Source organism: Macaca mulatta, chromosome 1, assembly GCF_049350105.2.
Source record: "Macaca mulatta isolate MMU2019108-1 chromosome 1, T2T-MMU8v2.0, whole genome shotgun sequence".
Classification (NCBI taxonomy): domain Eukaryota; kingdom Metazoa; phylum Chordata; class Mammalia; order Primates; family Cercopithecidae; genus Macaca; species Macaca mulatta.
Window position 1 is genome coordinate 180,044,410 of NC_133406.1, and position 27,893 is coordinate 180,072,302.

The 27,893-nt window shown below is 37.8% G+C and overlaps 1 long non-coding RNA gene across 1 annotated transcript in view; it reads left to right on the top strand.

Moving 5' to 3' along the window:
* Window positions 1-27,893, top strand: part of LOC114672213 (uncharacterized) — a 111,415-nt gene that overhangs the window by 13,254 nt on the left and 70,268 nt on the right. The window contains exons 2-4 of the long non-coding RNA XR_003722434.2: window positions 7,098-7,221; window positions 11,826-12,652; window positions 19,391-19,516. This is a non-coding gene — a long non-coding RNA (uncharacterized LOC114672213). The remainder of the gene's footprint in view (window positions 1-7,097; window positions 7,222-11,825; window positions 12,653-19,390; window positions 19,517-27,893) is intronic.

Here is a 27,893-nt window from a genome sequence, read left to right on the forward strand (position 1 = left end):
ATTCAAATACTGGCAAGTTGCTCATTGTTATCCTTCCTGTGCTTCAAATTCCTAATTCACATCATAGGAATAATAATGATGCTCACCCAACTTTTTTATTGCTAAGCATGGAGCAAGCATTCATTAAAAGTTATTCATTATTAGGCATTAGGTATTTATCTGAATTCTCTCCCACCCCTATCCCCATACCCACTGACAGGCCCTGGTGTGTGATGTTCCTCTCCCTGTGTTCCTGTGTTCTCATTGTTCAACTCCCACTTATGATGAGAACATGTGGTGTTTGGTGTTCTGTTCTTGTGTTCGTTTGCTGAGAATGATGGTTTCCAGCTTCATCCATGTCCCTTCATCCAGAGGCAGGAGGATGAGAAAGAGCCTGGCATTGCCAGGAAACCCACGTGCTTCAGTGGGGCTAGAGGTAAGCTGAGGTTGCTTAGTGGGGGGTTGAAAAACCACAATAAGAATTTTGCAAGGGACATGAACTCATCCTTTTTTATGGCTGCATAGCATTCCATGGTGTATATGAACCACATTTTCTTTATCCAGTCTGTCATTGTTGATGGACATTTTGACTGGTTTCAAGTCTTTACTACTGTGAATAGTGCTGCAATAAACATATGTGTGCAAAGTGTCTTTATAGTAGAATGATTTATAATCCTTTGGGTATACAGCCAGTAATGGGATTGCTGGGTCAAATGGTACTTCTTGTTCTAGATCCTTAAGGAATTACCACACTGTCTTCAACAGTGATTGAACTAATTTACACTCCCACCAACAGTGTAAAAGCGTTCCTATTTCTCCACATCCTCTCCAGCATCTGTTGTTTCCTGATTTTTTAATGATTGCCATTCTAACTGGTGTGCGATGCTATCTCATTGTGGTTTTGATTTGCATTTCTCTAATGACCAGTGATGATGAACTTTTTTTCATGTTTCTGGCTGCATACATGTCTTCTTTTGAGAAGTGTCTGTTCATATGCTTTGCCCACTTTTTGATGGGGTTGTTTGTTTTTTTCTTGTAATTTTGTTTAAGTTCTTTGTGATTCTGGATATTATCCCTTTGTCAGATGGATAGATTGCAGAAATTTTCTCCCATTCTGTAGGTTCCCTGTTCACTCTGATGATAGATTCTTTTGCTGACAAAAATTTTCACCCATTCTGTAGGTTCCCTGTTCACTCTGATGATAGATTCTTTTGCTGTGCAGAAGCTCTTTCGTTTAATCAGATTCCATCTGTCAATTTTGGCTTTTGTTGCCACTGCTTTTGGTGTTTTAGTCATGAAGTCTTTGCCCATGCCTGTGCCCTGAATGGTATTGCTTCTAGGGTTTTATGGTTTTAGGTCTTACATTTAAGTATTTAATCCATCATGTGTTAATTTTTGTATAAGGTGTAAGGAAGGGTTCCAGTTTCAGTTTTCTTTATTAGTCTGGCTAGAAGTCGATCTGTTTTCAGACAACCAGCTCCTGGATTCATTGATTTTTTGAAAGGTTTTTCATGTCTCTGTCTCCTTCAGTTCTTCTCTGATCTTAGTTATTTCTTGTCTTCTGCTAGCTTTCGAATTTTGAAATCTGCCAGTTTTTCCAACACTATTTATTAAGTAGGGAATCCTTTCCCCATTGCTTGTTTTTGTCAAGTTTGTCAAAGATCAGATGGTGGTAAATGTGCAGCCATTATTTCTGAGGCCTCTGTTCTATTCCATTGGTCTATATATCTGTTTTGGTACCATGCTGTTTCAGTTACTGTAGCCTTGTAGTATAGTTTGAAGTCAGGTAGCGTGATACCTCCAGCTTTGTTGTTTTTGCTTAGGATTGTCTTGGATATATGGGCTCTTTTTAGTTCCATATGAAATTTAAAGTAGTTTTTTCTAACTCTGTGAAGAAAGTCAGTGGTAGCTTGATTGGGATAGCATTGAATCTATAAATTACTTTGGGCAGTATGGACATTTTCATGATATTGATTCTTCCTATCCATGAGCATGGAATGTTTTTCCATTTGTTTGTGTCCTCTCTTATATCCTTGAGCAGTGGTTTGTAGTTCTCCTTGAAGAGGTCCTTCACATCCCTTGTAAGTTGGATTCCTAGGTGTTTTATTCTCTTTGTAGCAATTGTGAATGGGAGTTTGCTCATGATTTGGCTCTCTGTTTGTCTATTACTGGTGTATTTGAATGCTTGTGATTTTTGCACACTGATTTTTGTATACCAAGACTTTGCTGAAGTTGCTTATCAGCTTAAGGAGATTTTGGGCTGAGACGATGGGGTTTTCTAAATATACAATCATGTCATCTGCAAACAGAGGCAATTTGACTTCCTGTCTTCCTATTTGAATATGCTTTATTTCTTTCTTTTGCCTGATTGCCCTGGCCAGAACTTCCAATACTATATTGAATAGGAGTGGTGAGAGAGGGCATCCCTGTCTTGTGCTGGTTTTCAAAGGGAATGCTTTCAGCTTTTGCCCATTCAGTATGATATTGACTGTGGGTTTGTCATAAATAGCTCTTATTATTTTGAGATATATTCCATCAATACCTAGTTTATTGAAAGTTTTTAGCATGAAAGGGTGTGGAATTTTATCAAAGGCCTTTTTTACATCTATTGAGATAATCATGTAGCTTTTGTCATTGGTTCTGTTTGTGTGATGGATTACATTTATTGATTTGCATATGTTGAACCAGCCTTGCATCCCAGGGATGAAGCCGACTTAATTGTGGTAGATAAGCTTTTTGATGTGCTGCTGGATTCGGTTTGCCAGTATTTTATTGATGTTCATCAGGGATATTGGCCTGAAATTTTCTGTTTTTCTGGTGTCTCTGCCAGGTTTTGGTATCAGGATGATGTTGGCCTCATAAAATGAGTTAGGGAGGAGTCCTTCTTTTTCTGTTGTTTGAAATAGTTTCAGAAGGAATGGTACAAGCTGCTCTTTCTTCCTCTGGTAAGAGACGGCTGTGAATCTGTCTGGTCCTGGACTTTTTTTGGTTGGTAGGCTATTAATTACTGCCTCAATTTTAGAACTTGTTATTGGTCTATTCAGGGATTTGACAACTTCTTGGTTTAGCCTTGGGAGGGTGTATGTGTTCAGGAATTTATCCATTTCTTCTAGATTTTCTAGTTCATTTGCATATAAGTGTTTATAGGATTCTCTGATGGTAGTTTGTATTTCTGTGGGATCAGTGGCAATATCCCCTTTATCATTTTTTATTATGTCTATTTGATTCTCATCTCTTCTTTTCTATATTAGTCTGTCTAGAGGTCTATCTATTTTGTTGATCATTTCAAACAACCAGCTCCTGGATTCATTGATGTTTTGAAAGGCTTTTCATGTCTCTACCTCCTTCAGTTCTGCTCTGATCTTAGTTATTTGTTATCTTCTGTTAGCTTTTGAATTTGTTTGCTCTTGCTTCTCTAGTTCTTTTCATTGTGATGTTAGTGTGTCGATTTTAGATCTTTTCTGTTTTCTCCTGTGGGCATTTAATGCTATAAATTTCCCTCTAAACACTGCTTTAGCTGTGTCCCAGAGATTCTGGTACTTTGTGTCTTTGTTTTTATTGGTTTCAAATAACTTGTTTATTTCTGCCTTAATTTCATTATTTACCCAGTAGTCATTCAGGAGCAGGTTGTTCAGTTTCCATGTAGTTGTGCGGTTTTGAGTGAGTTTCTTAATCCTGAGTTCTAATTTGATTGCACTGTGGTCTGAGAGACTGTTTGTTATGATTTCTGTTCTTTTGCATTTGCTGAGGAGTTTTTTACTTCCAATTATGTGGTCAAGTTTAGAATAAGAGCAATGTGGTGCTGAGATGAATCTATATTCTATTGATTTGAGGTGAAGAGTTCCGTAGATGTCTCTTAGGTCGGCTTTGTCCAGAGCTGAGTTTAATTCCTGAATATCCTTGTTAATTTTCTGTCTCATTGATCTGTCTAATATTGACAATGGGGTTTAGTACCACCAAGAGAGGGAAAAATGCTTACAATCAAACCTTGATATATCATTTATTGAAAATCACATTGCTATTTCAGAAATGTTGATGCCTGAAAGAACATATATTAGAATTTATGAAATATGATGGTGAGTTTTCCAGAAACATTATCTAATACATTATTATAATTATACTTGTAATTGTTGTAATTATTTGTAGATATCACCAGGAAAAGATAAGCAGACAAAATCAGGGTGTCTTAATCCATTTGGGCTGCCATAACAAACTACCATAGATGGGGTGGCTTATAAACAACAGACATATTTCTCACAGTTCTGGAGGCTGGGATGTCCTAGATCAAAGCACCAGCAGATTTGGTGTCTGATGAGGGTCTGCTATCTGGTTCACAGACAGCCATATTCTTGCTTTGTCCTCAACATAGCTGAGGGTCCTGGGGAGCTCCCTGGGGTCCCTTTTATTGGAGCACTCATCCTACTTATGAGGGCAGAGCCCTCCCAAAGCTCTCATTTCTAGTACCATCATGATGGTGAATAAATTTTAATTTAAGAACTCTGGGGGAACAAAAACATTCAGTCTATAACATAGATAAGATCAAAGATGGTTTCCCTTTTCTAGAAGGTAATCATTTATACAGGAAGACTTTGATTTCCCCTACTATTTTTGGATCTTTACTAAACTCTGGAATAATTATACTTGGAAGAGCAAATATAAGACTACAGGGCTTTCTTATACAGTTATGCATATAAGCTTTGCATATACAGTTGAGAGCTTTCTAATATGGTTGTGGAAATTATGTGCTGGACAACTATAGGAAGAGTGGTTAACATGATATACCATATGAATCTTGCTCTCTAGCGTTGAACATTGCATATCCTGTGTGAATCCATGTGGTTGGCCTGCATAAATGTCATAGATAAGTCTAAGCAGCTTCATCTCTGATCCTTTATTCTGATAAGCCAGCATCACAGCACAAGACTTCCACTGGGAAAAGAGGGAATGGATGGGTTTGCTATCAATTTTGAGGTTAAAGTTTTAAATTGTACACTTAGTAATGAAAAATGACTAGAAGTGATAAAATCTGCCTAGGCTATTACAGAGAAATTGGAAAGGATGATTTGTTAGAATGTGGCTGAAGGTGTTAATGGCAAAAAAGGAAAATATATTCGTGTTTTTACCACATCATATTGAGAATCCTCAATAATATGGTTATATAAAATTGAGAGGAAAACATGCCTTTTGACTCAGAGAAATCTTCATTCTTCCTAAGAGAGACAGATATATGATAATGAATTAAGTGCTATTGGAGAGAAGGGTTCCAGCAGGTGCAAGGAGTGGGAAGGCATTAGTCCTGAGTGGGCAGCAGAGGAGACTTCTTTGAATAGCTGACATTTTATTTATAAATAATTTTTTTAAAAAAATTTTAGATTCAGGTGGTAATGTGCAGGTTTGTTGCATAAATATATTGCATCATGCTGGGATTTGGGCTTCTATGGCACCCACCAACCAAATAGTAAATGCAATACACAGTAGATAGCTTTTCAACCCTCTCTGCTCTCCCTTCTTCTCCCCTTTTGGGGTCCCCAGTGTTGATTGTTTCCATCTTTATGTCTGTATGTACCCATTGTTTAGTTTCCACTTATAAGTCAGAAGATGTGGTATTTGATTTTCTGCTTTTGTGTTAGCTCACTTAGGATAACTCCAGCTGCATCCGTATTGCTGCAAGGTACATGATTTCATCCTTTTTATGGCTGAATAGTATTCCATGGTGTACATGTACAACATTTACTTTATCTAATCCATCATTGACAGGCATCTAGGTTGATTCCATGTCTTTCTTGTTGTGAATAGTGCTGTGCTGCAATGAACAACATATGAGTGCATGTGTCTTTTTGGCAGAATGATTCATTTTCTTTAGGATATGTACCCAATAATATGATTGCTGGGTTGAATGATAGTTTTATTTCTAGTTCTTTGAGAAATTTTCAAACTCCTTTCCACAGTGGCTGAACCAATTTACATACTCACCAACAGTGTATAAGCATTCCCTTTTCTTTGCATCTTGACCAACAGCTTTTATTTGTGACTTTTTAATAATAGCTATTCAGACTGGTGTGAGATGATATCTCACTGTGGTTTTGATTTGGATTTCCCTAATGATTAGTGATGCTGAGCACTTTTTCATGTGTTTGTTGGCTAAAAAGCTGACGGTTCATTTCATTTTATTTTTTTAAAAAACATTTATTTTAGGTTTGGGAGTACATGTGAAGGTTTGTTACATAGGTGAACTCGTGTCACAGGGGTTTGTTGTACAGCTTATTTCATCACCCATGCATAAATCCTAGTACCCAGTATTTATTATTTGTTCTTCTCTTCTTCCTCCCACCCTCCACTCTGAAGTAGACACCAGTGTCTTTCATTTTCCCAAAGCTGACATTTTAAACCAGCCCAAAATATAATAATTGTAATCCAAAGTCACGTGTGATTTCTGTTAATGATAAAAAAGATAATTTTTGAAGAGGAGTCCTTTTGGTAACCCACGTATTAAGGACTAAAGATTTGTACCTGTCCCCACCCCCAAAATCATATGTGAAACCCTAACGACCAGTGTGAATGTATTTGGAGATAGGGCCATAAGCAGATGGTAGAGTTTAAATGAGGTCATAAGGGTGGGGCCCTAATCTGATAGAGCCGGTGCACTTTTCAGAAGAGGAAGAGATATTGGAACGTGTCTCTCTCTGTGTGCATTCAGAAAGAAGGCCATGTGATACAGTTTGGATGTTGCCCCCAACCAAATCTCATGTCAAAATGTAATCCTCAATATTGGAGGTAGGAGGTGGAGACCCAATATTGGAGATTGGGTCACAGAGGCTGATTTCTCATGAATGGTTTAGCACCATCCCCCTTGGTACTGTCTTCACAATAGTGAGTTCTCATGATATTTGGTCATTTAAAAGTGTGTGGCACTTCCCCCTTCACTTTCTCTTGCTTCTGCTCTGGCCATGTGACATGCCTGCTCCCCCTTCACCTTCTGGCATGACTGTAAGTTTCCTGTGGCCTCCCTAGAAGCTGAGCAGATTCCATCATCATGATTCCTGTACGGCCTGCAGAACCATGAGCCAATTAAGCCTCTTTTCTTTATAAATTACCCAGTCTGAAGTACTTCTTTATAGCACTGCAAGACTGGACTAATACACTATGTGAAGACAAAGGTGATGTCTGCAAGCCAGGACGAGTATATCTACCAGAAACTGGGTTCTGCTGGAGTTTGATCTAGGACATCCAGCCTCCAGAATGGTGAGAAAATAAATTTGTATTATTGAAGCCACTCAGTCTGTGGTATTTCGTTATGGTAGCTCTAGTAGATTAATGCACCACATCTACTCTGTTTTCTGGCTCTATTCAACTAATTTTAGGCCATAACAGTAATATTAATTCATAATTCCCTGACAATACAGAATAGTTTAGTTTTTGCCTTGCTTTTTATCCATCAAATTTCATTAGATTCTCACAATAGGCCAGTGAAATGTAAGTTATTTTCATTGGGCTATTTATAAATGAAAAAAATTTGAATTTGAGACTCGGAGTTTCAGCTAATAAGTTGCTCTAGGTTCATTGCTATTTCTACTCAAATCCAAACACTGCTTTAGCTAGGACAAGGGTCAGAAGCTCAGCAACTCTAAATCATAACAGCTGCATCTCCCCTCTCCAACTAAATATTGTGGTGATTTTAGAGGGAAAAAATGAAATAAGATTTTTTTTCTCAGAAAAGCAAAGCTTCCAGAGTTTTAGCAACTCTTTGAAGCCTAATGCCATAAAGTTGTTGACTTCATGGGGGTGTGTGGTGGGAGGCACAGTAGAAGAAGCACTTATTATAGTGACTGTACAGTATAATCCTAGAACATATTTGATCTATCTTCTATATGAACTATTCTTTCCAAGGATGTACGTTCCAAGTCATTATCTTAAAACATCAGTTAAGAGCCTTATCAGGTATGGTAATGCCTCAGGTGGAATTTGGAAAGTGCAATTATTAGGGTGCAAACACAGCTTCAAAACCATCAAGTAATCACACTCAGTCAGTTATGGTGTTGAAGTGAAAATAGCAGCAATTGGCATTTGGAACGATTACTTGGAAACTCTGGTTTGTGTTAATTCAGGGGCACAATTTTTATAGCAGGAATGATAACTCTATTTCTGGAGGGCCTTCCTACCCTGCAGATTACGATAATCTCTGAATCAACCCACAGTCCATGAGACTACAATTCTGTGAAGACTCTCTGCTAATGCTCCCCTACTGTTTTTTTCCCACCATTCTTCAAGATGTATTTAACATTAATTTGCTTTCTGGATTGGTTATTGATTACACTGGAGCACATGGAGAAGCTGGCTAAGAGGCAACACTCTTTACAAAGTTCATTCACTTAAGTTTACAGAGGATGTAGGTGAGTCTGATCTGCTGGAGTCAAAGGATTTAAGGAAAAACAGTCTTTTCCTACGAGTAGCTAGCTTTGTATGTTAGCTTATTCCAGGTGAAATGAATAGGGCTCCTGATTGTATGAGGTCATGTGAAATTTACAAAATACCTTCTCAAACATGATCTTGGTTTTTCTTTCTTCCCTTTTTCCTTCTCTCCTTCCCTCCTTCTTTCTTCTCTCTTTTTCTTACCTCTTTGCCTTCTTCTTTTTATTATTATTATTATTATTATACTTTAAGTTCTAGGGTACATGTGCATAACGTGCAGGTTTGTTACATATGTATACTTGTGCCATGTTGCTGTGCTGCACCCATCAACTCGTCAGCACCCAACTACTCGTCATTTACATCAGGTATAACTCCCAATGCAATCCCTCCCCACTCCCCCCTCCCCATGATAGGCCCCAGTGTGTGATGTCCCCCTTCCCAAGTCCAAGTGATCTCATTGTTCAGTTCCCACCTATGAGTGAGAACATGTGGTGTTTGGTTTTCTGTTCTTGTGATAGTTTGCTGAGAATGATGGTTTCCAGCTGCATCCATGTGCCTACAAAGGACACAAACTCATCCTTTTTGATGGCTGCATAGTATTCCATGGTGTATATGTGCCACATTTTCTTAATCCAGTCTGTCACTGATGGACATTTAGCTCCCTTTCTCCCTACTTCTTTTCTATTCTTCCTCTCTTTCTCCTTCCTTCCCTTCCCTCTTCTCCTCTCCCCTTCCCTTTTTTCCTTTCCCTTCCCTACCTTCTCCCCCTTCCCTCCCATCTCCTTCTCTCCCCTCCCCTTCCTTTTTTTTTTTTTTTTTTTGAGACGGAGTCTTGCTCTGTCGCCGAGACTGGAGTGCAGTGGCCGGATCTCGGCTCACTGCAAGCTCCGCCTCCTGGGTTTACGCCATTCTCCTGCCTCAGCCTCCCGAGTAGCTGGGACTACAGGCACCCGCCACCTCGCCCGGCTATTTTTTTGTATTTTTTACTGGAGACGGGGTTTCACCGGGTTAGCCAGGATGGTCTCGATCTCCTGACCTCGTGATCCGCCCGTCTCGGCCTCCCAAAGTGCTGGGATTACAGGCTTGAACCACCGCGCCCGGCCTCCCCTTCCTTCTTTTCCCTCCCCTTCCCTTTCCTCCTTTCTCCCCCTTCCCTCCCGTCCTCTTTTCTACCCTCCCCTTTTCTTCTTTTCCCTCCCCTCCCCTCCCCTCCCCTTCCCTTCCCTTCCCTTCCCTTCCCTTTCCTCAGGTTCCCTTTCCTTCCTTTCCCTTTCCCCTTCCCCTCCCCTTTCCTTCCATTCCCTTCCATTTCCCCACCTTTCCTCCCATCCCCTTTCCTCCCATCCCCTTTCCTCCCATCCCCTTTCCTCCCCTTTCCTCCCATCCCCTTTCCTCCCCTCTCCTCCCCTCTCCTCCCCTTCCCTTCCCTTCCCTTCCCTGCCCTCCTCTCCCCTTTCTTCTCTTTCCTCCCTTTCTCTTCCCTTCCCTTCTTTTCCTTTCCCATTCCTTTTTTTTTTTTTGCAATCATATAATGACTACTGGGCACCGTGCCAAGAACAATATGTATTCAGAGCCAAAATATTGTTAGTTTCAAAGAGCTCAGTGTTTGTGAGATTGAAAAATAAATAGGTGATTCTAATATCGGTTGAGAAGGGCTACGGTGGAAGCACAAAATATTTCCTAAACAAAACGCTCCTAACCCCAAGTGAGCTGAGTGTTAGGGTAAGGGTGAGGTTAGGAAAAATTTTCTCTGTAAAGGAGCCCCTGAGCTACTTCTGAAAGAAGAAATTTAATTTAGATTAGTGACCAAGGGGAGGAAGAACTTTCTAGGAAAAAGGACCAACAAATGCCAACGATTGCAGATAAATGTATTTTCTTTTTGGGGAATACGAATAGTTTGGTATAGCTGGGGTTGAAGATGAAGGAGGTGGAAAAAGGGGTCAAGCTGAAGGGCAGAGGATGGGTGGGGGGATGAAGTTCTGGTCAGGTAGGCAATGGTCAAATCATGATGGCGCTTGTGTTCCATATAAAGAAATCTGGATTTAACTCTGAATATAATGAAATCTGGATTTCACCCTGAATAAATGAAATTCTGAGAAAGGAAGAATAACAGTCTGGTTAAATTCTAATGAAATTTTTAAGTCTCTCGTCTGCCTTCAGGATTCAGCCAAATGTTCAGAGTGTTATTGCACTCTTAGACTTCAACTGACCTATATGCTGTCTTTACTTTGCAGAAAGTAGGAGAGCAGTTGCTGAGTCAGCACTGCAGGGAGACAAGTGTGTAAGGAACATGGATTATTCATGGGCCCTGTGCACTGTTCCAGGTGCAGCCATGATTGCCGTGGACTGGGCCCATTTGTAATGCAAAGACATGGCAAGAAAATCCATTTTCTCATTTTCAGAGCCTATTTTATCTCCACGCTCCTGCCTATGTTACGAATTTAGGCTGATAAAGTGAAATAGGAGGCAGAAGAGCAAAGTGAAATTTCTGATGACTGTTTGCAAAAGGAATTTTTAGATGCCAATTTGTGAACTCCTTTATTCAGAAGGAAATGATTCAGAGAGAATATATGTTGAGTCCTGGTTGTATAAAACAATGAAGAATGGGTTTTGAAGTCAGACAAATGTGAATTTGAGTTCTGTGACCTTGAGCAAGTCAGCTAGCTTCTCTGCACCACAATTTCTTTATCGGTAAGATGTGAGTGATAATATTGTGGAAGATGGAATTTTTGGCCCCAATTTGTCACCTCTTCCTGGATCCTTGACTTTTACCTTGTGACTCTGAAGTTGCTTCCAATAGAGGCAGAATATACTTTCTGGTCCTTTTACTTTGGGTTCAGGCATGTGCCTTACTTTGGCCAGTAAGGTACCTGAGGTATAGGGAGGAGGGAAGTAACCATGCAATAGGCCTCAATCCTGGATTTAAAAGTTATCACATGGTTCTCTTTCGTTCTTACACTTCTGCTATTGCTGTGAGAACTGCCCTAGGATTTTGCAGGCACCCCACCTTGAACTTCAATGAAGCAAACTTGCACTCACTCCACAGCAAGGAGTCAAGCATAGGGGAACTGGTAGCTTGAATCAGAGATGTTTGCCTGTGCCCCAGTTGACCCACAGACTTGAATAAGAGAACAATTTTCATTTCAAGCCACTATGTTTGTGGTGGCTTGTCATGCAGCAATAGCAAAATGATACAAACACTGTGATAGACTGCTTCTGAAATGGCTCCCAATGGTCCTTTCCTCATCATGGTCACTCCATGGTGTATTTTCTTTTCTTTGTATGTGGGCTGGTCTTGTTGATCTAGTAACTTGCTTTTAACTAATAGAATATGGCAAAAGTGATGGAATGGCACTCTTGAGGTTAGATTATAACAGACCATGACAGCCACCTTCCTGACACCTTCTCTTTCTCTCTGCTTACTCACTCTGAGGAAGGAATGTGCCATATGGGGAGACCTGCGTGGAAAGGAACTGAGGATGCTCTCTGACTAAAAGCTAGAAGGAACTGAGTTCCTCAGTCAACAGTCTACAAGACACTGAATCTTGCCAGCAGCCATGCAGTGAGCTTGAAGGCAGATCTATCCCCAGTTGAATCTTCAGAAGAGACTGCAGCCTGAGCAGACACCTTGGTTGCAGTTTTGTGAGACGCCTTGAAACAGAGGGTACAGCTAAGCCTCAGCCACGTTCATGACCCTCTGAAGAAACTGTAAGAAAACAAATGTCATCTTAGGTTATTTAATTTTGGAGGTAGTTTGTTACACAACAATAAATAACTATTATACTTATCTTGAAGATTTCCTGGGGAGAATAAATGGGATTGCATATATAGGTCATCATATGCAGAATAATGGTACCCCAGAGATGTTCACCCCAGAGATGTTGTAGGAACCTGTGAATATGTTACCTTACATGGCAAAGTTTTCCTGGATGGTTTAAGTTTAAGATGGAAAAGTTTTCCTGGATTATCCAGTGGGCCCAATCTAATCACATGAGTCCTAACATGGAGAATATTTTTTGGCCATGATCAGAGAGAAATATGATGATGGAAGTGTCAGAGATGCAATGTGAGGGGACTAAAATGGTTGTTGCTGACTTTGAAGATGGAAACAGGGGAACCCAAGCCAAGGAATGCAAATGGCCTCTAGAACCTGGAAAAGGCAAGAAACGGATTCTCCTTTAGAGCCTCTGGAATAAAATGGAGTCATGCTGACACCTTGATTTTACCCCAGTGAGACCAATACTGGGGTATGACCTCCGGAGCTGTAAGATAATAAATTTCTCTTGTCTTATGCACTAGTTTATGGTAATTTGTTATAGCAGCAATGGAAAATGGATAAATAGCATAGCCTATTAGGACTTAGTGAATATAGGTTTTCTTTATCCTTTTTCTTTCTCCCTTTCTTCATTTTTGAAACAAATGGATTTAACTTTGTATAAGAGCAGTACTGTACAAACTTTGTGGCAATATTTGAAGATTATGGGGAGAATATCTTTAAGCCCTTTGAAAAATGCCTGGCACACAGCAAGCAGTCAAATGTTACCTATTATCTTTATGATTGTAATTGTTACTGTTATTACCCAGAGGCTCTGATTTCAATTCTCCATTCTGCTAGGAAACAGAATATTCTTTATTCCACTGAGGAAACTATGATACAGCCAGCAGTGAAAAGTGTTGGACATAAGCCTTTTTGTTTTCTAGAACTCCCAATGTTCAAATTTAAAATTTTTCTACAAAAAGTTTTGGGTCATTTTTTATAAACTTGTATGTTTCTGAAAAATAGCCATAGTTGGAGGCATTTACTCTTATGGGTAAAAAGAAGACTCGGGACATGAGAACTCTCCTCAGATATCTCATGGGCTGTCAAAAGGGAGAAGGAACCAACTTTTTTCTATTTGTTTGGTCTTATTGGGTAGAAGGAGTAATGGTATAAACTTCAGTGAACTGAATCAGAGTCACTGGAGCTGCAAAGGACCTGAAGCCTCCTATAAGGATACTTAACATATGAAACCAGTAAAGACAAAATTAAAGTATGTATGATAATTCTATAAAAGTGTGGTATCATAATTCTATAAAGATGTGGTGGAATGCACCCTTTCAATTCCCAAGGAGACTCATTCATTCTACAATCTAGTTTAATGAAATAATTATAGATGTAAACATGTAGGCAATGATTTTTTTAAAAGACAATTTTTACATTGACACAAAAATTTTGTTGCAGTGTTCCTGCCTCCCAGCTTCGGCTCAGTAGATGGACCTCACCCCAGGGTTTTGATCCCAGTTAGTGCTATTGTTCTTAGAAGAATATCTTACAACGTCAGGTGATGCAAAGCAGTTCACCAGGTTGAGGAGCCCATGTGTTGTAAGAAGACACTGGGTGTTTCTATTTACCCTTCTCTAAGTCTGTGACCTGAGGCAATGTTTCTAATGAGCTGAATGTCTGTGTCTTCTTGTCTTTGTCCATGCTATTGTCTCAGTTTCCCACGGTTCCTCACTGCTTAAAGTCTGGATTACACAGCAAGACATTAAAGGCCCCATCACAAACTGTTCCCCATCTACCTTTCCAGTTTTATCTCCTACCAAATCTTACCAGACATTACAGACTCCATATGTTTAGTCATTCATTTATCTCTTTCATGTCATTTAACAATAATTTACAGATTATAATGTGGCCATGTTAGTGACTCTTAAGGTATTACAGTTTAGTGGATGAAATAGACATTTAACAAATAATATAAAATAAAAATAGAAGTAAAATTGTGATGAACATCCAGAAATTAAGATATAACAGGGGACTATGAGTAGCAGGAGACTGTATAATTAGTGGGGGTGGGGGCTAATCATGGAGGGGCTGAGGAAACCCTTCAGAATTTTGTTGGATTGAGGCATTATTTTGTGCTATTGCTGTATCAACAAGGCCTAGTAGCAGTTTTAGCACAGTTGCAGGCATGCAATAAATGTGAATAAAATAAATGGATGACTGAAAAAATTGATATTGACAAAGGATAAATTAATCTGCACACTGTATCATACTCAATTAAAGCACACACACATATTGTTTAGGAGCACATATTAATGTAATTAGATATTAAGTCGTACTTTACAGTTTACAGTGCTTTTCCATGCAACACCTCAAAGAATTGTACATACACCAATGAATAAAATTCTTGTGTTTATTTTGTAGAAAACTGAGACTATGAGAAAGTTGCCCAAGGTAACGTATCTTGTAGGTAATAGAGGCAGACATAATGCTTTGGTCCTCTGGTCTCAAATGTGGGGCCTTGTTCTTCTTTATTTATGAAGAAATAAGGGTGGGATGATTTCAATAATACAAGAATAAGTGATGAAAATCAACACTTAACTGGATAAAATATTAAACAATCTTATCTGTTTGAAGGAATAAAAACACTCTCATTGCATTGACGAATCACAGGATCAGATTAGGGAGAAGAAAACCCAGAGGGGTGAGCCTGGCAGATATAGCAGCTTGTCACCCAGGAACACCTGCCAATCCGAGAAGAGACAACTAAGAGGATGAGATGTCAGTCCAAGGCCCACTGTGGATGGGGAGCCACAGTAAACCACACATGCTTTGAACTGGGAACCTTAAGACCTCCGCTGAAGATGGGACAGTGAACCAGAAATAATCTTTTGTCCTAGGGACTCAATCACTATAAATGGCCTAATGTGAAGTTTCATTGCTAGTGCCCCTAGCCACTGCCAGAGGCAAATCTAAATTCTCCTTGGATCAGGAAACATCAATCTAAGCCTCCATTATTTCCATAATTAATATTTTCCTCTAAAATATTCAGAACTCAATCAAAAATAACCTGAAGGGAAGTGTTCCTTGACAAGTTAAATTTTATCTCTCAAAAATCATTCTGTCCATGGAGTTTGGTTTTATATATATATATATATATATATTTTTTTTTTTTTTTTTTGAGACAGGATCTCACTCTGTTGCCCTGGCTGGAGTGCAATGGTGCGATCTCTGCTCACTCCAACCTCCACCTCCCAGGTTCCAGAGATTCTTCTGCCTCAGCCTCCCAAGTAGCTGAATTTCAGGCACCTGCCATTGCGTATGGCTAATTTTTGTATTTTTAGTAGAGACAGGGTTTCACCACGCTGGCCAGGCTGGTCTCAAACTCTTAACCTCAGGTGATCCACCCACCTCAGCCACCCAAAGTTCTGGGATTACAGGCATGAACCACTGCACCCAGCCATTTAGATTATGTCTCAAATATTTTAAATTTTTTATTTAATTGGAAATTATATGGAAATAAAGGATTCTTTCTGTCATGAAAGTTACATTCTAGCTTCCACTGGAATTCTGATACATGAAAGATTGTCATATAAAATGGACTTATGCATATGATATTACTACTTATCAATAACATGGAGTAAAATGAAAAACTGTCATATTCATAATATGGTATATAATAATATACTGTTAAATCATAATATATGTATATTATTTTATCTATTATAGTAATTATTGTATTATTATAATATATTATACCAATAATATATATTAACTAAAAATGCTGTAATATTCTTTTAAATATTAATAATAATAAAATATGCAGTATATTCCATTTTATCAGCAACTCCTTATATGAGCACCATTTATCCTTAATGATTATTCCAAGACTCATCAGAGAGTAGGCATTCAAGATTACCTAATGAATGAATAAGTCAAGATGTAGTCTTTCAATATTGCAATCATTCTTGTCAGGTATCTCTCAAATTTGTCAATATCAATTAAAAAATGTGACGCTCACAAACTGACACATTAGTTGTTGGTGTGCTCTCAACAGCAATGGCCCTATTTTCTCACAGAACTGACTTATAAGGCACTCTGCATCCAATAAACCTGTAAATCTGGTTTCACACAAACTGCTCTTATTCTAGGTTATTCTTCATCCTGAACTTGTGCAGTTAATTTTTAGAACCTCAGTAGAAGAGTTTGCATTAATTTATTCATTTTATAATTCCGCAAACATTTGTAGAATGCCACTATGTATCACGCACTGGCCTAATTATGTCCATAAATTGGCATTTTATTCATTTTGGCCCATTCATTAAATTGCAGGAGTTATTTTGGAATCTTGACTCTATTATCTAAAATATTAGATATTTTTATCAACTGTCACCTAAAAGTTTGACAAACATGTTATTTATGTAATTATAGAAGTCATTGAGGGAAGATGTTGAAAGGGACTGGACTAAATTAAAAAATAGAAGAAACCACTGGAATATGGCTTCTTGGCTGTCAAATTCTTATTCTCATCCAGTTGGGACTGGATATGGAACAATTATGACAAGGTGGAATTTCAGATATCCAGTATGATTTAAGGATAGTGTGGTTCCTCTTGATAATGTTTAAGAGGCTATCCAAGAAAAGAGATGAGAAGGTCCTGTTCCAAAAGGGACAAGGCCAGTGCCCAAGGGCACCTAAGAAAGAAGCAGCCAGGAACATAGCCAATGAGGGGAGAAGAAACTAGGAAAAGTGATGAGTTAGGCTTATAGAGATAGGCTCATAGAGATAGGCTCATAGAGGTAAGTCTTTAGAAATTCCCTAGGAAAACTGTAGGTGGTCATGAGAGAGTTTTTAGAACATTCTAAGTTCATCTTGTGTGAGTGTGCCAACGTCTTTTCATGAGAGTAAAGCTGAATGGAAATAAGTTGACATTAACACACAAATCAATAATCTTTTATACTGCCAAATCTGGTTGGGTCCTTACTTCATCTCAGTTACTGGCAAGGAGTATTAATGAATTGCAAGTGTAGGATTCCCTGCCTCCAGACCAAGGAACAACCAACCAGTCATTGTATAAATATCTTTCTAATCATACCTTATAGATATAGAAAGAATTGGCACTTCCTGGCCAAAGAGTTAAAGGGCTTTTCTGATGCTCTCAGCTGGCAACTAGCCCAGAATTGCCTTGTTCTCATGTCCTGGTCTCCTTTGCTTGGATTTCTTCAATATTAGGAATTTCTCTGTCCTGGTGAAAGAGTGCAGCTCTCTCACTGCCTTACCCCTAGGTACTGGGACAAGGTTAAGTGGAAAAGTTCTAAAATGTATTAATTCTACAAACATTTATTGAACACTGACTATGTGCCAGACACTCTTCTAAGTGTTTGTAGTACATCACTGGGAAAACAGAAAAAGAATCCTGCATTCATGGACCTTTAACTAGCAGAAGATAGATAATAAGCACTAAAGGCAATCAGGAAGTAAAAAATACAGTTTCTTAGAAGGTCATAATTACTATGGGAAAAAGCAAAGTAGAGACACAAGGGAGATGAGAGATGTTCAGGAGCTGGATGGACAGATTGTTGTATTAAGTAAACTAACCAAGGAGGCCTCAGTGAGAAGGTGACATCTGAGAAAAGTCTTGAAAGAGGTGAAGGAGTGAATCATGAGAATCATGTGCTAGAATCCCAGGCAGAAGGAATGAAGTAAAGACCCTGAAGTAGGAGAGAGACTGGCACCTTGGCAATGAGCAGAGTCAGTGACAGGGGAGTAATAAGAAGTCAGAGAATTAATGAGGGACGAGGCCATGTGGGCTTATAGGCTTTGTAGGACTTTGGGCTTTTACTCTGAGTGAAATGGAGGGCTGTTGAAGTGGACAGTGGAATGAAATGATCTGACTGAAGTGTTAAAAGGATCGCATTGGCCTTTGTACTGCAAACGTATTATAGGCAAATGAGCCTGGATGCAGGAACATCTACGAGGAAGTTGTTGTCAGAGTCCCAAGAAAAGTTTTTGGTGCTTTGGCTGGGGATGATAACAGTAATTAGAACTAGCCAGGTTCTCAGTGGATTTTGGATGTAGATCTGATAGGATTTCCTGGCAGATCGGCTGCTACATGAAAGGAAAGGGATGTCAAGCATGACTTCAAGGTTTTTGACATCAACAACTGGAAAGATTAAGTTGTTAGAAGTGTGATGGGAAGGACTGTGGATGGAGCAAGTTTCAGGAGGAAAGCAGAGTTCAGTTTCAGACATATTGATTTTGAGATGCCCGCCAGACATTCAAGTGGAGATGTTTGAGTAAGCACTTGCATACATGAGCATAGAGATGAGGATGGAGGTCTAGATGTTTGAGTAAGCACTTGCATACATGAGTATAGAGATGAGGATGGAGGTCTAGATGTTTGAGTAAGCATTTGCATACATGAGTATAGAGATGAGGATAGAGGTCTAGATGTTTGAGTAGGCAGTTAGATTCATGAGTATGGAGATGAGCATAGTGTTTTATTTATTATGGAGAACTGACTTTTCTGCTTAATCCCACAGCAGTTTTCTAGGATGGGGGTCGGGTGGAAGTGGATGTAACTGACCTTTATTCTCTTTTGACTTGCGTCTGGGTGGGGTATGTGTCTGTAGTGAAATCTTCTACCTTTTCCCCTTTATGTTTCTGAAGCTGCAACCTTGCCAGTCCTTAAAGATAATACTTCTCTGATTCTTGATATTTCATCTAGAACTGCATTGAACTGATGTGCCTCTGTTTGGGTGTAGTCCCTGAAGCAGCTAGTTTTACTCCATATTTTTGCTATTTTCTTGAAAATTCCTTCCCTTCTTCACTATTTCTCTTCATTCCCAAGAAACCTGGATCCACTGACCTAGTGGTTATGGCAACAAGGAGTTAACAGCAATAAGTTTGGTGTTAACTCTTTGTTATACTGCCAACTATATTATGGTGTTAATAACAGTTTTAGCACCAACTCAATGTTATAGCAAATTCTAAAGGCCTCATCTTGTTCATAAGTGTATCATGAGAGGCTTTGTAATATGGCATTAGACTTTGTTACATGACAGATTCTGGGATATTTTGTTACATGTCAGAGATCTTGTTACATGTCAGGTTCACTTTCTCAATGGTATTATCCTGAGGTTTGAGAGAATCTATTCCAAGTGAACCCATAATAGTTCCATGTGATCAACTTACTTTTTCCACATGCTAATAAAATATGTTTATGACCATTTCTTTTTCCAGGAATAAAATTATATGTATACATCTTAATTTCTTGGGATTTGATTACTTCTTCTGCTTTGAAATTAGACCAAGTTTAGCCTGCCTTTGCTATTTTGGCATATCTCCAATTTTTCATGATTTTCTCATGTAAGTATGAATTTGAAATTTTTATATGCACAGATTTTAATTAACACTATGTCATATTCAGAGTTGGCAAAAGATGTCATTTTTGAGAAAAAAATAAAGACTTTTCTAGTAGAAAAAGAAGCCTGAGTGGTTTTCTGACATATGTTACTATATTTACAAAATAAACTGGTTTTAGAGATCAGTTTATAAATTTGACATAAGGTTTAGTATTTCCATTCTATTTCTTTAAACTTTTAGTTTTATTACGCAAATGACACAGGAAGCCGCAAGATTTGTAGTCATGGACTAGCTGTGAATATATACAGTAAATCCTTTTCTATGCATTTTGTGGTTTAGTTGAAAAACTGTGGCTTTGGGTAGAAAATCGAGGATTGAATCCTGGTTCTGCTTACTGACAAATTTTGTAACCTTGGAGGTCACGCGAATTCTAGTAAACTTCTTTTCATCATCTGCCAAATAGAGGTAATCATAAATGTGCCATGGGTTGTTGCCTTTTATTCATTCAGCAAAGTTATTGAGTACCTGCCATATGCCAGGCACTATATGATAGACATCAAGGATGAAAGATGAAAGATTTAACCCAGGCCCCCAGAAAAATCACTGTCTCAGAAATAAATGTGTAAACACACTAATAAAATTGAGTGTGGTCATTTCTATAATAAAAGGATTATATTGGAAATGTATCATTTTACTGTACATAAGAGGTTTTGTTTGGCTGAAGTCTATAGAATAATTCTAGATTCTCTTCATATTTAAAGGTCTTCAAATATTTTAAGAACTAAAAATGAAAAATTCTCACCAAATAACTTAGCTACCATGCAGACATGTAAAATATAACTTAAATGTATGCTCTGGCTGTGTTAGAACTTCTTTGAATAATAAAGTTACGGATGAAACAACAATCTCCAGTCTTTATGGGGTTTAAAGCAAGCTACAAAGTCAACCTCAAAACATGAGAAGACAATATGAAAGATTATGTGGTATGAGAAAATATTTGGGCTGATAGGTTTCTTTAGCCTCTCAAAATTTAGAATAAACTGGATACATCTCGTGGAGCTAAAGACCAAGAATATATACTCTGAAACCAAAATGCCAATATTCTGTTCTGTCTCTGTTTTTACTAACTGTATAACCTTAGAGAAGTCAATTAAATTATCTGTACCTCCTCAGTTTCCTTCTCTGTAAAATGGAGAGAATGATAGGGTTGTTGTGAGGACAAAGAATAGTGCCTGGAACATAGTAACTACTATATAGGTGTTTCCTATTATAATAATATCAATATCAATAATAACATTGAAAATTGATAGTATAAAAATGAATTTAGTATTCTTTAGTTAAGGATTTTGCATTCAAATTCCAGGCAGTATAACTCATAAAGGAAAATACATTAAGATCACAAAGATTGGAAATTAGGAAGTAAAACTACATTATTTGCAGATGATCTGATCATCTACTTTGAAAATTCAAAAACATTTTACAGGCAAAATGTTTGAAATAATAAAATATTTTAGCACAATAGCTAAATCAGTATTTAAAAAACTCTATTGTATTTCCATATACTAAAATAAATATTGGCCCCAGTTCCCCAGTTGTGTTATTAAATAGCTCTAAGACCTTGGGTAGGTAGTTTCACTTCTCTGGTCTTGGTATTTGATCTTTCTGTAAACAGAGAGTGTTTTGTTCAGTCTCTGCTCTGGTCCCTCCAATTTTAATGTATGATGGATCTCCAGATGTTTCTGCCTTACCTCACCTTGTCAGTGGTGCCTTTTAATTAAAAAAAATTCTATGACATTTGCTAAGTGAAAAGTGTTGTTTTACATGATAATTTTTTTTTTGTTGGCATATGTATTTTTATTATTATTATTATTATTATACTTTAAGTTCTAGGGTACATGTGCATAATGTGCAGGTTTGTTACATATGTATACTTGTGCCATGTTGGTGTGCTGCACCCATCAACTCATCAGCACCCATCAACTCGTCATTTACATCAGGTATAACTCCCAATGCAATCCCTGCCCCCTACCCCCTCCCCGTGATAGGCCCCGGTGTGTGATGTTCCCTTTCCCGAGACCAAGTGATCTCATTGTTCAGTTCCCACCTATGAGTGAGAACATGCGGTGTTTGGTTTTCTGTTCTTGTGATAGTTTGCTAAGAATGATGGTTTCCAGCTGCATCCATGTCTCTACAAAGGACACAAACTCATCCTTTTTTATGGCTGCATAGTATTCCATGGTGTATATGTGCCACATTTTCTTAATCCAGTCTGTCACTGATGGACATTTGGGTTGATTCCAAGTCTTTGCTATTGTGAATAGTGCCGCAATAAACATACGTGTGCATATGTCTTTATAGCAGCATGATTTATAATCCTTTGGGTATATACCCAGTAGTGGGATGGCTGGGTCATATGGTACATCTAGTTCTAGATCTTTGAGGAATCGCCATACTGTTTTCCATAATGGTTGAACTAGTTTACAATCCCACCAACAGTGTAAAAGTGTTCCTATTTCTCCACATCCTCTCCAGCACCTGTTGTTTCCTGACTTTTTAATGATCGCCATTCTAACTGGTGTGAGATGGTATCTCATTGTGGTTTTGATTTGCATTTCTCTGATGGCCAGTGATGATGAGCATTTTTTCATGATAATTTTTATATACTCTTTTTGATATAAACCTCCACTGAGTTTATAACTTAGTAGCAACTGAAATATTAATGATACCTAACATTTATAATAAAATATTTTGTGAGTATTTAACAAGTGCATAAGAATGTGATTACCAAACAGGATGTATTAAACTCAATAAAAGAGATAGAAACTGAATAGTATTTGGGGAAATTTCTAGTTAACAGTCACTTACTGGTCACTTGTGTTTATTTCCCTTTTCTTCCTTGGATTTTATAAAATTATAGTACAGAATTAAATTTTTTAAAACCCCCCAAAAACTATCAGCCCATGAGGATACTGATTTCTTCTGCATGGTTTGCTTATGTATCTCCAGAACCTAAAAAGTACTCCATTGCTTGTGGGCACTTAATAAATGTTTGTTGCATGAATAATTGAACAACACAAAGAAAAGAGATGAGGCCATTTGAAGATGAGATATTTCAACAAATATACAAAAGACAATGCAAGCGGGAAAGTCCAGTTTTAGTTATATGGCAGATTAGATAACTTAATTGACCCTTTTGTTGAAAACAACTAGAAGCTGCAGGTTTTATGTGAGTCTTTTTATTAGCTATCAAGAAAGGAAGGAGGCAAAAATCAACATGAAAACAGGAACTCAGAAAGATAAGCATAGCTCAGCTCACTGCTTTTGCTCTGAAGGTAATTGACGAACACTGGTAACCTTAACTCGCATGGCTTTGAAAGCATCATGTACAAGAGATCAAGCCTAATATGAGGACTTCTCCCTTCTCATAACTGAGAATGCCTTGCAGTGAATCCTTTGATGAAGTCTAAACTTCCTAACTCTGAGAAGACAGCAAGGAGAAGTGTCTTAATCTTTTGTGTTTGTTGGAGAAAAAAGGTATCTATCCTAAGAATTTTAACTAAAAATTAGCAATGATTGAAATGCGTAGCCAAAATTGACACCACCTGAGTTGCTAAAAACAAAACAAAACAAAACAAACAAACAAACAACTTCTCAATTTGATAACTAAGTTAAAAGTGTCCTAGATTTGTAGTATCCAAAATGCTTGACAGAAACAAATGTCACAACTCTTGCAGAAGTCCTTGAACTAGGCTCAATAAATATCTAGTTTCAAGGAATATAAATTCCCAGCTTAAAATTAAAAAAACACTGACACAAATGAACACCATGACACCTGGCAGAAACTACAGATAAAAGAATCAGACTGAACCTAAAATACTTCAGATATTACAATTATTAGGGAGAATATAAAATAAATGCATAAGCATAAACTGTTTTCTGTGTAACAAATGATTTAAAAATTCAGCGGCTTGCCAAAATAAGAATTATATTTTGCTAGGGATTTGTAGGTAGGGTATGGCTTTGCTTGGTTTTTATGAGAGATGATGGGATTTTCTGATCTTGAGTTCAAGTTGAAAGTTGGTTTTAGGTCTATTCCATGTGCTTCTTATTTTGGGACTCAGGTAAAAGGCATAGCAGCTACATGGGGCATGCTTTTCTTATGGTGGGTTACAGTAGTGCAAGAGATCAAGCCAAGTAATGCAAGCACATTTAAAACCTTGCTCAAACACAGCATATGTCATGTCTGTTCACATTTCATTGGAAAAGCAAGTCATTGCCAAGTCCAACATCAGTGGTGCAAAGGGGAAAACTCCTGCATGTTTGGGGAAAAAGGAGAATGAATATTTCATGAACTGCAATCCAATTTACTAAAACAAGCTTAAATAAGGGAGGTTATTAAAATATTAATTATGAACAGACTATAAAAATGATCAAGCAAATTTGAAAAAGAATCCAAGAAATGTATAAAAATGGAAAATAAGATTTGCAATAAAGATTCAATGACAATTTTATAGCACATTAGATATAGCTGAAGAGAGAATTAAACTAAACTATATATCTGAAGCAGCATAGGAAAACCAAAAGATGAAAAAATGTAGATAAGAGGAGAAAGGACATGGATAGAGTGAGATATAACAAATATTTGGTCAGAGAAGAATAAAAGAGAGAATGAGGAAAGAAAATGTTTAAAGAAATTTTGGCTGGAAATTTTCAAGAACTTAAAGAAGACAAAAATTATCACATTCAGGAAGCCTAATTAATTTCAAATAGGATAAATGAAAGTAAATCTACACCTAGATCCATACTGCCAAAACTGGAGTAAAATTATTATTGCAGTAAAATTCCAGAGCATTAAAGACTCAGAAAGTATATTTAAAACAGCCAGAGGAAAAAAGACTACCTACAAAAGAATACTAGTAAGTCACTCAGCTGACTTCCGAATAGCAACAATGGAAGGCAGAGGACAGTGGGATGACATTTTTCCTATGCTGAGGGGAAATACTGATCAACTCAGAAGTGTATAACCAATGAAAATATCTTTCAACAATAAATGCTAAGTATAGTTATCTTCAAACAAAATCTGAATTAACCAAGATATCCTTATTACAGGAAATTCCAAACTTCAAGGGAACAGAAGTCATCTTTAATCAAAGGTTGAGCTATAAGAATAAATGACAACAGACAGTAATAATTGATAACCAAATAAATAAACATTGATAGTATAAAGCAAAAATGTTTAGCAGGGTTAAAATAAAATAGTGGAAAATGAAAACACATGGCAAATACTCTATATACATTTGGTGAGTAGTAACAAGAAGAAGCATAAAGTTATTGATAAAATTAGAACTTTGGAAAACTAAGTATGCATGTTACATTTCTAGAGTAAAAACTCAAAAAAGAAATGTGATAGAGTGTAGAGAGAAAAATCTGAATGAGAGAAATAATCAGTGTAAAAGTAGGCAAGGAAAAAATTAAAAGAAGCATAGAAAAGCCCTGTCAAATAGAAAGTACACAGTAACATCATAGTAATAAATTGAAATAAATAATTTTTATGGTAAATGTAAATAAACTAAACTCCTCTTTTGAAAGACAAAGATTATGAGGGTGGCTATATATACAAACTTAAGATAAATACTGTTTACAAGGGCCATCCAAAGTACATAGACATGAAAGACTGAGAGTTAAGGAATGGAAAAAGGGAGATCAACAGACATGGAAATGAGTCTCTGATATACTAACATCATTTGTGGTATTTGAAAAAAAATAACTTTTTCCGAGCTACACTGGACACTACATTCAAATACAACTACATTCAAATATAACCCCCATCTTTAAATGTGTAACTGGCCATTTCTTGATGAGACTATCGACCTAGATTAGTTGGGATTTCTTTCCCTGATGTAGTGCCACAGGCTGTCTTGAGCAAAACATTGCCCAGGTTCAGCCCTATCCTGTTAGTGTCATTTATAAGTAATATCCTGCCTTTGGTATGGATTTGGATTTTCACAAGGGCCTTCCTTGTTAGGAAAAAGATTTTTAGAATGGCGCACTTTAGAACTTCTTGAATCACCTGGTGGCAGCAATCAGCTCTTTTGCCTTGTGTGAAGCTGTCTGTGATTGTGGGATATTTATTTTGTTCAGATCAGCCCCTGATGTCCCCAGCACAGCTGAGTGGGAGTCATTGTGTTTTTGTTCTGCATAGTTCCTGGGTCAAGATTTGTCTACTAACTCCTACTGCCTCTGTGTATGTGAGGATGTGGAGTACATTGTGTTAAGATATGGTTACTGGGCATTTAGCTAGGCTCACTTACCAGATTGCAGCGTCCATTTCTGTATATCTGTCTTACAGAGTACATGATTCAGGTCCATTTCTCAACAAAATGATAAACTGCTTTGTACTAGAGACCTTGCAGTTCTCTAATAAATAGGTGGAAAATGTTAATGTTAAAATTCACAGTGTTGTGGTTCCACTGACACTTTGCTGCTTCCTGCTTTTCTAACTCTTATGTCACATTTTCCGTTAGAGTTCTGGGTGATTTCCTCAACTTTTTCTTCCTCCTTTGATTAATGCCACACATACCCACTGTGTTAATTTTCCTATAGCAGAGTTCCAGGCATACTGCTTTTGCTCAAAACATTCCATCATTCTCTGGCACTTAGAAAAAAATTAGTCAAACTGTCTACCCTAGCCTCCAGGCCCCTAATGATCTGACTCTATTCTTTCTTTCAAAGCAAATGTTAAAAAATCAATATTTCCCTTTTGTCATCCTCAATTCTTTCTAAGTTAAAACTTGTTCTTTGTGCACATACTATGTTTCCTATTTCCTTGCCTTTGTTCACGTTTTGCCTTCTGCCTGGAGTACCCCCCACCCCACTCTCATTTCTATAACAAATCATATTATTATTTTGGTAAATTCTGGGAAAAATAATTTTCAAGTATTATTTTGTGTAAAGACTAACTGAATAGTCCAAATTATCATGGCCAGAGTAGGTGAAAACTAGCTGAGTAGTCTCCTTAGAGAGTTCCTTATTAGCCAGATTTTTCCTAAATGTGTTGAATATTACCTTAGACTCTAGCTCTGTGTGTGTGTGTGTGTGTGTGTGTGTGTGTGTGTGTGTGTGTGTGTGTTTGAGAGAGAGAGAGACAGACAGCGGAAGGGGTGTGGAGAGAGATTGAAAGAGAGGTCTTGTGAAGGTATATGTGTACTTGGAAATGGACATTTCACCAAGACTGAGCATCTTTTTTCTGTAACGTCTTATTTTAGTGGATAATGCTAAGAGTAAGTCAAAAAATACGTTTCTTTGCAGTCAATAAAGAGGTTTGACCTACACTCCTAGAAAGGAAGGTGAAATGAACTCATTCGCACCTCTTTCTATGTACACAGGACATTTTTTGGGTATTGCAGACAGTGTGGAAAAGCTCAACGTCATAGAGTCTGAAAGCTGTGAGGACCTGGTCAGTCCAGCCAACTCCAGAGAAAATGTTCTTCAAAGTGGGTACATTTTGTTAAGTCAGTGATCTCTTACTGATCCAATTTTATATGTCCTAACTTCTCTGTCTTCATCTCTGACTCAGATTTAGTAAGAAGAAAGAAACGCAAACCAATGAGAAACAATGGTCATTCCATTATGAGATTTGATATGATTTGAGAAAGTTATTACTAATGATATGGACTAGCGATTTTCATGTGGTTTTTTTTTTTCCCAGTAGATTCTTAGGGATTCTGAAAAACACCTTATAGAGCATGTGAGAGGTAAGGAGGAGGCTCTCCTGGACTGAACTGTGTCCTCTCCAAATTCGTATGTTGAAGCCCTAACTTCCAATGTGACTGTATTTGGAGATAGGGCCTTTAAGGAGTAATTTAGGTTAAATGAGGTCACAGGTTTGTGACAACTCTAATTTATTAGGACTGGTGTCCTTATGAGAAGAGGAAGAGGCACCAGGCACCTGGCATGTGAGCCCACAGAGGAAAGGCCATGTGAAGACAGAGAGAAGGCAGTCACACACAAGCCATGGAGAGAGACCTCCCCAGAAACCAACCCTGCTGACACCTTGATCTTGGACTTTCAAGCTTCAGAACTGTGAGAAAACAAATTTCTGTTGTTTAAGCCACTCAGTCAGTGGAATTCTGTTAGGGCAGCCCTAACAGACTAATACAGAGGTCAAGTAGACAAGTCTGGTCTCTGTATTTCTATTGGAACTGGATTTACTCTGCCCCTATGAGTTATATCTATGGGGGTTTGATATAAATTGTTAAAAAATTGAAGCAGATAAATATAAAATTGTAGAGCAATTTATCCATGTGTTGTAATGGAAACATTTCTTTTTGGTGCTGGTCCCATGTTGTGTTTATAAGTGGAAAGTTTCTTCCTCTCCAAG